This window comes from Strongylocentrotus purpuratus, unplaced genomic scaffold (genome assembly GCF_000002235.5).
Source record: "Strongylocentrotus purpuratus isolate Spur 01 unplaced genomic scaffold, Spur_5.0 spur5_contig_842, whole genome shotgun sequence".
In the NCBI taxonomy this organism is placed as follows: domain Eukaryota; kingdom Metazoa; phylum Echinodermata; class Echinoidea; order Camarodonta; family Strongylocentrotidae; genus Strongylocentrotus; species Strongylocentrotus purpuratus.
Genome location: NW_022145549.1, coordinates 874,693 through 888,569, shown reverse-complemented (window position 1 = coordinate 888,569; position 13,877 = coordinate 874,693). Strand labels below are relative to the sequence as shown.

Genomic DNA, 13,877 nt, shown 5'->3' with positions numbered 1-13,877 from the left:
TTTTCTTTATGAGAGAAATGAATAAAAACCTATGAAAACAAAAAAAATCCTGTATTTATAAAATAGCACATGATTGTTGTTTGTTACCAAGATGAAACTGTAGTATACTTCAGATTTTCTTCAAGGTTTCAGCATTGGGAATATGCTTTTGATAGTGTCCCCACCTCTTTTAGTCACAATGGCATGTACCTTACCATGGAGTATCCATCCATGTTGATGTTACCTTGCTATGGTTAAGAGTTTCAAGCAGTAGTTGATGCCAATGTTTAGAACGATCTTCAAAGATGGCGATACCGAAAATCTTCAGTTTATTTTTTCTCTCATGATCTGTTTTTATCCTGTCACAAAATCTCTTCATTTCAATATTTCATATTTCTCTTTTCTCTCCTCGATCTGTATCTCCCTTCCTCTCTTTTACTCCATATTCAATCCTTCTCCTCAGACGCATCTCTCCATCTTTCCTTTTCCTGCGCATCCTCTCTCCTCCATCCCACCTCCTCCTCCCTGTGCCTCCTCACAGTCTCACTCAATCACTCTCTTTCTCTGTCTCTCCCATTCTCCATCTCAACATGTAACTCTTGTTTCCCTTCGCATCTCTGCCTGTCCGTCCGTCTCTCTGTTCTCTTCAGCTGTATCCCACTCTCTGAATATATCTATCTCTTACACAGTCACAACTACTTTGGGAAGTGAAACCACAGGCAATTTCAATAACCTTGTGCATGACCTATATTTCTATTGGATGTAGAGTAGGGTATTGAAATTACAGTGGCATAATTTTTTTCGGATAATTGCAAGAGTGTTCTCTGTTTTCTTCATTTAAGTTTAAAATTATGTTTATGGATACATTCTGTATTTATTTTAGCAATATAATCTTATTTTTTACACATTAACAATATTATTTTGTTTACACGTCATTTGACATTTTTTATCCTATGGATGCTGCCTTTCAGCTCTTAGATATTGAAAATACATAATTATGTAATACATGTTATGAATAAATACATGTACTCAATGTGTATACTGTCCTGTACAGGGTTTTGTGAGTTGATATCAGTGTAAGTGGAGCATGTCCCCCCCCCCCCCCCCCCAAAAAAAAAAAAAAAAAAAAAAAAAACAGATACACACACACGAACAAAAACAAAGTGGTGTGGAAAAAAAGAAACGGAAAGAAAAGTCAACAAATGATAGGGAAAGGAAACAGGAGAAAAAGACAAGAAAAGAAGCCACCTGGACCATCTTGCACACCCTCCCTCAATCACTAGCATAGCAAATAAAAGGGATTTGTTATGACAATCAAAATATCTCTCTAAAGTTGAAAACAAAATAAAATTGCCAGAATGCTATTCCCAACTCAAGTCTTAAAATACTTCTGAAACCATCAAAGAAAAAACGAATTCCAAGCTTTGTATGACATTCAAAATAATTTATTGCAAGGACACATGTACAAAATACTGATCTGTATGTTGAACCTCACTCACCCGATGCCTGTAGCATCAAGATCACTTTTAATAAAACGATTCCAGAATAAGTTTACAAGGGCAACTTACTCAGCAATACATAGTGCTAACATGGGATTCCTGATCCTAGAACTACAATAGTATAATATGCACAATCAAATTCATATCATAATCACACTTTATTCCCATTTAAAATGCCCGGACGTGAGGAAGAGGAAGAATAAGGGTGGGCACAAATACCCTTTTTATACCGCAACTGCATTTTCTGTGATAGAGCCTCTTATATGTGTTACAAAAAGGGCGTACTGAGAGGGTTAAGGACTCTGGGTGGTATTCCGGTAGCGCATACTAAGTTAGTCCACACTTTTATGGAGTGCCTGTTTCCAACTCATTTACCCTGTACAGATTATTTTCATCCTTCAATGAAAAGTGTCCAAAAAATTAATTTTGCAATGAAATGGGAAGAAAAAGATAATATGAGTATGAACTGAATTTCAACAAAGTCCTTGGTAGATTATCTTTGTCATGAATATAGAGGGAGGAAGATGAAACCTAGCATTCCATAGATGTGTGAACTAAAATTCTTGTTTAGTCTGGACTTAGTCCCGGCTAAAGTTATGAGAAACGACCCTCTATCTTTACAGTGTCATAAGCTATATTGCAATTTTATTATCAACAGTCCCACATATTGAGATTTTCATTTGACCTGTCCATTGCTATTACTAGCATCTGTTACACTCCACAATTTGGGCAGTTCCATACATGATGGCTCATTGCTGTAGGTTGATGGGGAAGGTTCATTTAGATGTCTCCAATCAACATCAAGTGATAACTCCTACAGATCAATAGAATCAGCTTTGACATGTGTCCTCTTCAACTCCATCGACATAAGGCTTTGAGCTATATACAGGTCCTGCAATAAAAGAACAAGTAATAAAAGAAAATAATGAACTTGCTAAAATGGTACCGGCCATCTCAGAAATAATAATTAGTGTGCAGATAGAATGCATAAAATCACCCTCAAAAACCTTTACCATGTATTATCTAGGTTAAAATTTAAGGAGTATGAAGAAAATTAAGGATACATAGTTTAGCCCAAGATAGGCTTAATATGTTCAGTGCCTGCGCTACTCTATGCGAGCACATACAGTGGTGTTGACGTCCAAGGAATTTGGTCATTACCAGATATTGTGGTGTTATGCACAGAAAGGGACATAAATAGTGTCATTTAACTTCATATTTTTCTGACTCAACTTAAGGCCCATTAACTGAATAATATTATGAGATATATTGATCATTATTTGTAAGGCAGGTTTCATGCAACTTTCATTGAGCATTCCATGGCCAAATTCTTTGAGGGTGGCGGTTTAAAGTTGATTAAAAATAAGGTTAATGTGCACGTTAAACAACAAAACATTACATTGGTGAAATTTAGGTTCCATACAATGACCATTGTCTCAAATGGCTTTCCTTCTTGGGGATTATCACACTCAGGCCTAAAAAAGAAAGAATTTGTATTGCCCTCTAGATGCCAAAACATGGGTCAGTCGGTCAGAAAACTTTTTTTTTTTTTAACTTTGGAGTTGGGCTGACATTTTTCAGTTTTGAATGCTTTAATACATATTTTTGTATTCATTCAACATTTTTTCCTCTAAAAAATGTAAAAAACAAAACACTTTTTTTTAAAGCCGACCGCAGATTTCAAGATTTTGGGGTCGGTAACAAAGGGCAATACCACATTTTTTTTTTACGCCTCATTATCGTGCCGATTTGGCTTTTGCGATATATACATGTACCCTTGTATCTCGCTCAAGTCCATTTACTTAGATGTGTTACAGTAGGTAACATCTTAGACTAAAAAAGCATAAACTGGCCCACAGGTTCATATATGTACGATGATTTTATATCAAATAAGTTTGTATCTCGTTTATGCTAAGTATTTATTTCGGGATCATTCTCATCAAGCCAATTTTGGCTTTTATGATTTCCCCACTTCCTTTTATCTTATGTTGATCATGAACAAACATGTATACTTTTGATGTTTTTTAAAAGAGACAGAAATAATAAAATGAAATGTTTGTTTACCTATATTCTAAGTTGCTCTAACTAACATCAATCCTCATCATCAGGGGGAATTCCCAGCTCTTCATCGGTCCACTTTGATGGATCTGGATACTCAAAATGACCCTGAAAAATACAAGTTCAATTTAGCATAAATGGCAAATAGTTGCTATTTGAATGGTATAATTTAACGATATTGACACACACAAAAATGCATGCACTGTAGGGTACAAATAAAGAGTTGGGCAGAATGGGGATAACTTTAAAAAAAAAAAATCATTCTCATATATTTTGTATTCATTTTTAATATTTTCAAATCCAGCATAACGCTTTGTCATTCGCATTCTCCTGAAATTAAAATCGTTTTAATATAATGGTCCATGTAATCATGTGGGCAATCAGTAATACTTCAATCTTCAAGGAAATGGAAAGAATTATAATATACATCATACATGCACATGTATGTACATTGTATGCGGATGTATTTAAGCACACTTTCTCCAAGGGGGCAAAGGAAAAAAAAAAAAGGGGGGGGGGGGGGCTTTCCTGCCTGATAATTAAATTCTAATTTCAAAACTGGTGGACCTAATATATACAAGGAGACCTGCAAAATTAAGGTGTCATCAGGCTTTTACCTATAACCAACATGTACAAGGCTACAACAATTACGACATGACAAAAGATAACCAATTGAATATTCTGAAATATAGACAACATGTACTAAATGTAGTTATGACAATAAAGAAACATTAACGATCAACAAAATAATGTAGAATGTACAGAAATGTGAACAAGCAAAGACCAATTTGGATGAGTATAAAGTAAAGTGATTGGTAAAGGTACCAAAGATATTGAAGATAAAATTGAGGACTAGTCATGCAATTATAATATTGTGGAAAAAACTGTCTGGAAGCAATGGGGGGAAAAGTTGATTGTGTAGACCTACATGTTATGATGTATGCACACATATGGCATGAAAATTTTGTCCAAATCTTTTACTGGGTAAGCCATTTCTTATCACATATTGAATAGGAGGGTATTGACGAGCAAACCTTTTCAGGGGAAATTTTTCCTCTGATATTCTTCCAAAACTGACATAAAAAAAAGAATGACAGCTCATAAACTAGAATTTGTTACCGGTACCTTTCCTTGCACTCAACCATCTCACTAGGCATTTCTTCATCAGCTCGAAATCGCCAAATAGCCCGCTATTTCTGATTTGGGAAATAAGCCCGAAGTTACAAATTGCGACTTCATCAACTTGAGACTCAACGTCAAATCTTGAAATTCGAGCTCAAGAAATCTGCTCAAGATATTTTGCTCAGCGTTCGAGTCTTCAGCCCAAGATATCTTGGGATGATTATCTCAACCAAATATCCCTCTAAGTGCAACTGCCGGGCTGATGAAGATGCAAATTAGCTGGATAATTTGCGATCGGGATACTTAAAATAGCGGGTTATTTGGCAATCTCGAACTGATGAGGACAGGCCTGTTAAGAAACTTACGAAGACATCGGCAGGCTCGTGGTAAAATCTCCAGAGTATCCAGAACCACATGGCCGAGACGACGGCCATTCCTTGAATCTGTCTGGTCCTAGATGGAGCCATAGCGCCACGGTACACTGCACTACCACTGTATAAATGACAAATAAAAGGTAGTAGGAAACATCTTCTTCTGGATACAACTTTTTATAGTAAGGTATCTCCATGCCAGAGTTCTAGTTACGGGTCAAAGAGTGAACATGGTGAAAATCAAAGTATGGATATGATTCACAATTAGCAGTAGGGGCGCTGGTCTGACAATCGTCCTCATAAACGAGGATATCCTCATAAACGCAGACAAAGTGCGTCCTCAAAAATAAGGATCGTCTGCATTTTAGTGGACGTTTTTTTTCATCGGCGCTCTGCAGGTTTCGGGTTACTGAACCGCCCGCTGGCGATGCGAAAAATGGATTCTGCGTAAGAAAATAACCCTAGTTCACCGTCTACTTTTATGGGTTGTCCGTCTTCCCGAGGATTTATCACTCATAATGTGAAAGTCTCTGTACAAAGTCAATGTAAAATGCATCAAGAAAATCATTTTGGAATCAGTTTTTTGCATCACCAACGCCAATCAAAAATATGAAACGTCGATCTGCAAAAATGTGGACAATCTTTACTTTTGAGGACGCATTGGTCGTTTGGTCCACATTTATGAAGACGATCCTTATTCTCGGACTAGCGCCCCTAGACCCTACTAAAAAAAGATAAGAAAATTGACACGAAAGGGGTAAGATATAACGACTTTAGATATCATGTCCATTATTTGAACAAACGATGAAGATTATTTTTGTATGTTTTAGAAGGGCATATCCACGCTGGAGTTGCGGGTCAAAAATGGATACGAAACTAGAGTCTAGAGCCGCGCCAACTCTACACAAACGAGTCCGTCGTCCTCTACCATGTCTACAGCTACACACACTGTGATTGCATTCATTGACCATTTTACTAGTTGAATTTGAAAGCAAATTAAAGACCTTAGTAGTTACAGTTATAAACCGTTTACACAGTACTTACTTCCTCGAGGGTGCAGCTCTGTTGATTCCTGAGATCATACGCAAGCCGTGATTAATTCTGCTTAAACCAAACATTTTGGAGTCGGGAGGGAAAGGGTGAAAAAACTAGCAAAATACGAAGTATTCGTCCGAGATCTGCATGCACAATCTCCCCTACGCGTACGCGATCGGGAGAAGCTATGGTATCTTTGAGATTAAAAGTATTTCAGCCCGGGAGGAAAAATACACTGAGCTAGCTTAAAGTGGGCGGGACCAGACCCCCCCCCCCCCCCATACTCAGCGTTATTTAGGGTGGTACGCGTATGCGTTTTCCCTCCCTTTGAAAGCACCCCCCCTCCCCATCTCAGGCCTGCCAACATTTCTGAACCCCCCTTTCACTGACTTTTCCTGCCTTGGAGATCCCCCTAAATCCGGAAAACTGCTCCATTAATCCCCTATAGACCTATCTATGATATATATATTCAAGATATTTTATAACCCCCTTTTAAAATTTTCTCAGGAGTCCAAAGAGAGAGAGAGAGAGAAAAAAAACACCCCCTTTTTAAAGAAATCTCCGGGTGAAAAGTCAACTTTGTCGCGCGAAAAGTAACCCTTTACCGGAGATTATGGGAACCCGAATGCCCCGTTTAACCCCGGGGTGGGGGATGGGGGATGGGGGGGGGGGGGGAATAGTGGATTTAGAGGCACTTTAATTTGGGGGAATATGTAACCCTTTTGAAAGATTCTCCTCAAGCATTGGGTCATGCAAATGCCCAATTATGCGGTCATAGTGGGGGGGGGGGGGGGTGTCAGAAGTTCAGTTGCTGATACCAGTGGCGGATCCAAGGGGGGAGGGGGGCCGGGGGGCCCGGGCCCCCCCTCCCCTGTGAAAAAAAATGTGTAAAAACATGTGAGTTTTACCTTTTTGGGGGGATATAGGCCCCCACGATTTTCAAATTTTCAGAAGCAAAAAAAAAAAAAATGGGCCCCCTCCCCTAAGAAATCCTGGATCCGCGACTGGCTGATACAACTGCTCTTGAAGATGGGATGGGACCATAATTGCAACTATACAGACAGGCAGTAACGTCTCTAGCACAACACAACTTGCTCTAACCGAATACACCATAAGCTATATAGCCAACATTTATTTTCCTCGCTTCATAATCAAAGCTCCATACAAGTCAGCAGAAGAGCAGGCACGTAGCCAGAGTTAGTTTTTTTTTTTTTTTTTTTTTTTTTGGGGGGGGGGGGGGCACATACATGTAATCGACCGAGGTAAAAAATGGGGTCTAAAAATGTTTATCCGATCTTGAAAATTTTGGGGGGCACGTGCCCCCCCCCCATGCCCCCGTGGCCACGTGCCTGCAGAAGAGACCACACACTCAAACTCTATTTTCCTGAATACAATACTCAATAAAATATAGACTCAGTCATACAAGTTCCCATTCTGTCCCCGGATCGGACCACTCACATCTGGAATCAACTACCATGTCATATTGCAGTTACTGCCCCAACAGTTGCCTCTGCCAGGAGGGCATATCCTTTCTGTCATTAGATGATTGGAACCTCATTTAGGTTCCTATTCTTTTAAGTGCCTTTTACACTTCTAATGAACGCCCCTTTTCAGATGTGAGCTAGAAGAAGTGCTCCTTTTCAACTCTGATAAGTCCCCCGTTACTTTGATACGTGCCTCCTTATTCCCTCTAATAAATGCCCTTTTCCCTTCCGATAAGTGCCTTTTTTCCTTTCGTGGCAAGTGCCCTTTTCCTTTCTTATAAATGCTCCTTTTCCCCTCTGGTAAGTGCCCTTATTCAAATCTGATAGGTGGCCCATTTAATTTAAAAAGTGCCCCTTTTCCCATATGTGATGTCCCCTTCCTTTGTTTTTGAGGGCCTATCATACAATACCCAAAATTAAATTCTGAGTTGTGCTCCAAAGGAAGCGATTTTAGGCACAATAGAAATTAAGTAATTTTCAATTATACTATTTTTTAACAATTAGACCCATTTTTCAAGGTCAAGTACTTCTCAATTAAATGTAAAAATTGCCATTTGAGATTTGCATAGATTTGATTGAATTATCGTTTCAAAAATTCATAAACTTCTCATTATTTGTCCCAATTTCTTTCACACTTTTGTCATTTCTCCAATTTTCACCTTTCACACAGCACAAATGAACATAATAATTGTTAAGGTTGAATTGATACATTTCATTTAACTTATTTGGTCTTGCTTTCAATCGGCTAACTCCTTCAGTGGACTTTCCACTGCAGTGGGAAAATATGTCCTTTTCAAGAAGAAAGTGACATAACCTTTTATACCAAAACACACACATTCCACTAAAAAAAAAATGCTAGCCACAATGAAATGTAACAAAATAAACATGTTCAGGATACAATATATTCTATTTATTTCATTATTTCATTCTTTACAACATATTTGTTCTGTTTCCTATTTTAATAGGTTCTTTCACCTTTCCCCCCAAATACTAGCTGCCAAGTATAAAGTTGGAATGTTTTCATGATAAATGCCCTTTTTAATACAAAAACTCTATATGTATTTTGAAAGGGACAAGGTATAATATCACTATTCTCTGGGGTGCAATAATGTGTGAATAAAAGAAAAGGTATGGGCAATAAAATATGTTAGCATATCATGTGGAAATTCTTTGCGCGTATGAAACTTGGCGATGACAAGAAAATGGAAAATAGACCCGTTATACAGTTTTATTTTGCCTATTTCCCACTGACGAATACAAGACCTTGACTTCATTACAAATACTACATGTACATGTATTTCATCGATTCACCTTCGTGGTAGAGTGGAGCTGTACTTTTATTCAGATTGAAGTCCTAAGTGTATAAATCATACATCAAGTATCCTATGTTTATTCTCTTTTTTTTTCCATCAATTTTCTTTTGTTTTCTTTTGTTTACTTTTTTTATAACTTTTTTTTTTACTAGTGAACTTTTTCGAGGTGATAGCAGAGATCGTCTCAGGAAAATTTCCCAATGCGATCTCCCTATCAATGATGATGACGATGAAGACGATGATGACCGGGAGAAGAATTTCAAGAAATTTGAAATACTCCCCCCAAACAAAAAGTGGTAATTAGCTATGATATTTCAACAAATAAATGATTAATGGCTGCTAAAATATGTAATTGTCATACTTAATTAATAGAACAGTTGCAAATTGTTCACGGCAGAAGAAGACAAATTTCAGCAAGCACATCACATAATGTAGAAATATTAGCTTACTTCATGCAAATACATCTACAAAATATTCTTATATCACCATCAAAGATATTGTTACATGGCAATGGGATGGTACAATTTGTTTATCATAGCTAGTTAACACGACTGCATTAATTAAGAATATATTGTTTATGTAAGCATTCTCATAAGAATAAAATGCAGATGAGAATGATAAAAATGTAACAATATTAATCCAAAATATTCTCAGAACTGGCAATAAAAATTCATTTACAGAATTGGAGCCTAACAACTAACAAGCTTTGTCTATACTAAGTAACAGGTAGACACACCACATACCATTTATGAGGAAAGATCTAAAAAAAAAATAAATTGGACAGCATTTGATGTCACAACAGCAAAAACATATTTTATTTTTGAAATGGAAAACATGATTGCCAGTTCTGAGAATTGAAATATTTACAAATCTTTTTATCACAAAAAAGTCAAAATGAAGCAAAGAGAATGAGAGAACAGAAACAATAAGAAAGAGAGAGAGAGAGAGAGAGAGAGAGAGAGAGAGAGATGGAGAGAGAGAGAGAGAGGAAAATAGAGATGGAGAGATGGCAATCTCATGGGGCGTTCTGAAGAAAAAGGCCTATTGGTCAGGAGTTGTCGGACATTCATGATATAAGTCCCCATAAGTAACACCTCTCAGCTCTTCTCATGAAGTTTCTTTTGAAGACTGGTAACACGGTTGGGCAAACAAGAAGATTGTCTGGTCCAGATCTGTGACATTGAGATTAAAAGAGGTGAAAGAGAAAGAAAATTAATGGCAGCTCCTTTACAAATATAAGATTTTGTAACTTTTTGTGTCATTTGACCAGAATTTTATAAAAGAGAGAGAAAAATCAAGAAAAAAGAAGAAGATAAAGAGCCCCCCTCCTGACTACAATCAATCATCTGTGCATGAGAGTAGTATGTAGTAGTTTCAGATAAATCAGGTGTAAAGCTTTTCATTCAGTCGGAAACTGTTGGCTACTCAAAATATACAAATACCCCTAAATATTTTTTTCTTCTCTTCATGCTAATACAAGCTTAATCAAATGCAATTCTTTTATTGGTTACTTTCTTCATAAAATATCCAATATCTTAATAATTTATGATCTGTTTACTTTATGGAGTGATTACAATTCAAATGTCAATTTCCAGACATTTGTCAAAACATCTTTTCATGGAGTCTTTACACAGACTTTACAAAGTAGCAATCCTTTATCCACCATTAATCATACTTAAAACATATTTGGCTGTACAATACTCACCTAAAACTACAGAAGGACGAAAAACAAAACAAGACTTGTGGATGCTATACGTAGATGCCGACCCATAAAAGCAAGAAAAGGACTCCAAATCCCATAAAAAGACTGGCAACTAAAGCTACTAGCAGCTCCTTGTAGAGATCCCTTGTGTATTTTGTAGCTGTGACTTCATAGCTGATTAATTCAAGTCAAGGTCAAACGTCATACATATTGTAGAAAGTCTAGAAACATACCAGCACAAAAAAAAAAAATACATGGGAGCGTGAGAGAAATAGCTCTTGATAAATTGATAGCTCTTAAAGATAAAGTTGAGTACTGGTCATGCACTGCATTGTGAAAGAAACGGTGTTGAATCGATCAGAAAAGGTTGATCATCTAGCATGTAAGTATTCTTGTGTATTGCAAGGTTCTGGAATCATCAAGGTGATAAGAAATTTGGCCAAGTCTTGGTAAAGTTACAAGCACTGTACACAGAAGGATGTATATGGGACTACACGAACACGTGACATAAAAATCTATCCCGATTTTTACGACGTTACATACCATATTTAGAATATGAGGGCATTTTAAGAGCCATGCTTTTCAGGGAACAAGTTTTATCTGATGTTCTTCCACCCTTGCATATAAATAACAATGATAACGATCAAAAATTATTTTTCACCTTTTCCCAGAACTCAACCTTCTCTTTAAAGGGATCCAGTAACTTTGTCTTAGATCCTTTAGAAATAATCCTTGACTTAGCTCATGCTGCAATGATAATTATAAACCTTAAGGTCAGTCAGGAACTCCATGGCTTTTACAAGCCGATCTGATTATCAAGATATTAATGATTGGAATTACAAATTTTGAAAACCGTTCGCTGATCGGTTTTCATAACACTACAGTGTATTGGGGGAAAACGAGTATGGTAAAACCGGTCACTCAAAGATTTTACAATTTATTGAGGCACTTCTTGATCATTTTGAAGCACAATTTTTTTTTAGGGCTTGAATATTACACCATATCACAGACACTGGTAACATGTAGGACCGTGTATCTTAGATTTAACATTGTTAAACGATCCCTTTAAGTGCTCTGTTAAACTGAAGGGGGAGAAAGGGCTTTGGTAAACAAAAATATATACATGTGTTTACTTTTTTATCACTGTGAGAGAATTGCACTTATTGAACGCCACATCCTAAAAGAGAGAAAAGTGTTTTTTTCACATTAACAAAATTCAATTACATTTTAAGCAGTTGCTATGTCAGAAATCCCGAAGCTACACCATAAAAATAAAGGTTTCAATGGGCTATAATATGAAAACATGCAATGCTCTAATGCAATAAGGCACTCAGTTGATGGGAAGGGACATACCAATGTCTTTGATCATCTAGCTGACTGATGAATGACTGGCATGATGATGCCACAGAAGTCTACTGCTTTTGGAGGGTTTTTTTTAGGGGTGGAGCTTAGCAGGTAGAACCAAAGTAATAGACAAAATAATATAAAATATATGACTTATATGTACATCAAAAGTAAAAAGAAATGTGATGTATATATTATTACAAATCAACAAAAGTCAACATGAATTTGTAATTTAGTCACCCTTTAACCATTGTGCTTCTCTCATTTTTCTGTTCTCTATTAATTAGATTAGTTTGTTATTAAGGTTGGATTTCTCTTTAAAAGTTTCACACCTTTACAGATGTGTGTGAAAGGATACACAAGGAACCATGCCATGAAGAAGATCCCTATGGTCAAGAGGATGAGGGTGAGATGAGGATAGACAGCCGGGTTAACCGGACTGACGTACCGCGTCATCGACTCAATGGCTGCCGACTGGATAAGAGATAAAATGAGAAAAAAGATAATTAATAAAGTTGTGTTAATAATTTTTATCGCCATACCTTATACCTCCACTTCTCGCATATCGTCGGCTGTATGTACAGCTGTAAGCAGCTGCCATACATACACACGGTTAGAAAAAGGATTGCATTGTCCTGAAAAAAGCAATTTCCAAGATCGGTTGAACTTTTTTAGACCCCTTTTTTTTACCTCGAACCATGTACATGTATGTGCCCAAACATTGAACTCTGGCTACGTGACAGGGAAAAATGCCTAAAATTTGACCAAATGAGTTCAATAATGAATTTGGACTAGTTATTCTACATCAATGATGATCATGAAGAAAGATGACGTCCGGCGTCATCCATTGACAGTAACAGGTAACAGTTTAAAATACAGCTGAAAGAATTTCAATACGGAGTTAAATTTCAACAATGAAAATCAGGAAAACAGACCCTTAAATGCATCATACAGTCAATCGATCTGGTAAGTGGAACCGATGTATATTAGCCTACGCCTGATTTTCGAGAATAAATACGTCATTATATGATTCCGCTAAAATATTGATAAAACCTATTTTAATTTTAAGTCCAGAGTCTCAGTTTGGTGGCACTTTTGATTTGTTTTGTTTTGGTGGCATGATTGTGCCACCAATTTCTGACAGCAGACCCTATAGCTGGCTTCTGTCTCGATTCTAAAGAGAGGAGCAGACCCTACCCAAATAAGAGGCTAAGGGAAGAGACAGACATTTTCGGTCTAGTTTCGAAGTTCGAACTTGCAGCCATTCAGCTCAGCGATTCACACATTTACCTTAGTCCCACATACCCATCATTTTGTTGGAAGAACTTGATTGCAACACTATAAAACACAATTTTATGACGTTTTGAAACAAATACACTACACTCTATCTTCGTACAGAAATTAATGTTCATACAATCCCATAATTATGTCTGAAATTGAATTAAATTCGTGATAAATGTTAAATTATTCATTTTTTAAAATAAATAGTACACACTGCCATGCCACGTATGCATCACACACTGCACTGACACAGCACTTCCGGTTGCAAACCTGGCTGAACACTCGATTTCAGGAAAAGAATATACAAAAAATGAAGAAAAACTTGAACGAAAAGGTCTATTATATTCGAGGCCGGTATATCATCAAACCAATACTTCAAAGAATTTAACACATTAAATTTCGCTTACCATGATTACTTTCTGGCGAATCACGAGGATGCACGAAAAACACGACAAGGGATATGATCCGAAGCGAAGAGAGCTTGCCCAGGCCGAGGAGGTCAACAATAGTATAACGTGACCTCAATAATAATTGAATTGGATTAGTACATTATTTTGAAGGGGTGTTTGAACCATAGAATAATAGACTTAGTTCTTTTTTTGAAATATTTCTTACCCATTAATCCATATAAAATTAGAAAAAGTACTAGAAGCTTTGTAACCAAATAAAACCATTTATAAATTTGATTA

At 36.8% G+C, this 13,877-nt stretch overlaps 1 long non-coding RNA gene across 1 annotated transcript; it reads right to left on the bottom strand.

Annotated features, from left to right (window-relative positions):
• Positions 1-2,003: 2,003 nt before the first annotated feature.
• Positions 2,004-6,230, bottom strand: LOC756022. Its single transcript, XR_004064781.1, has 4 exons — positions 6,074-6,230; positions 5,024-5,150; positions 3,543-3,644; positions 2,004-2,370 (listed from the first exon to the last, which is right to left on the bottom strand). It is a non-coding gene; the product is annotated as an NADH dehydrogenase [ubiquinone] 1 beta subcomplex subunit 2, mitochondrial (long non-coding RNA).
• Positions 6,231-13,877: the final 7,647 nt, after the last annotated feature.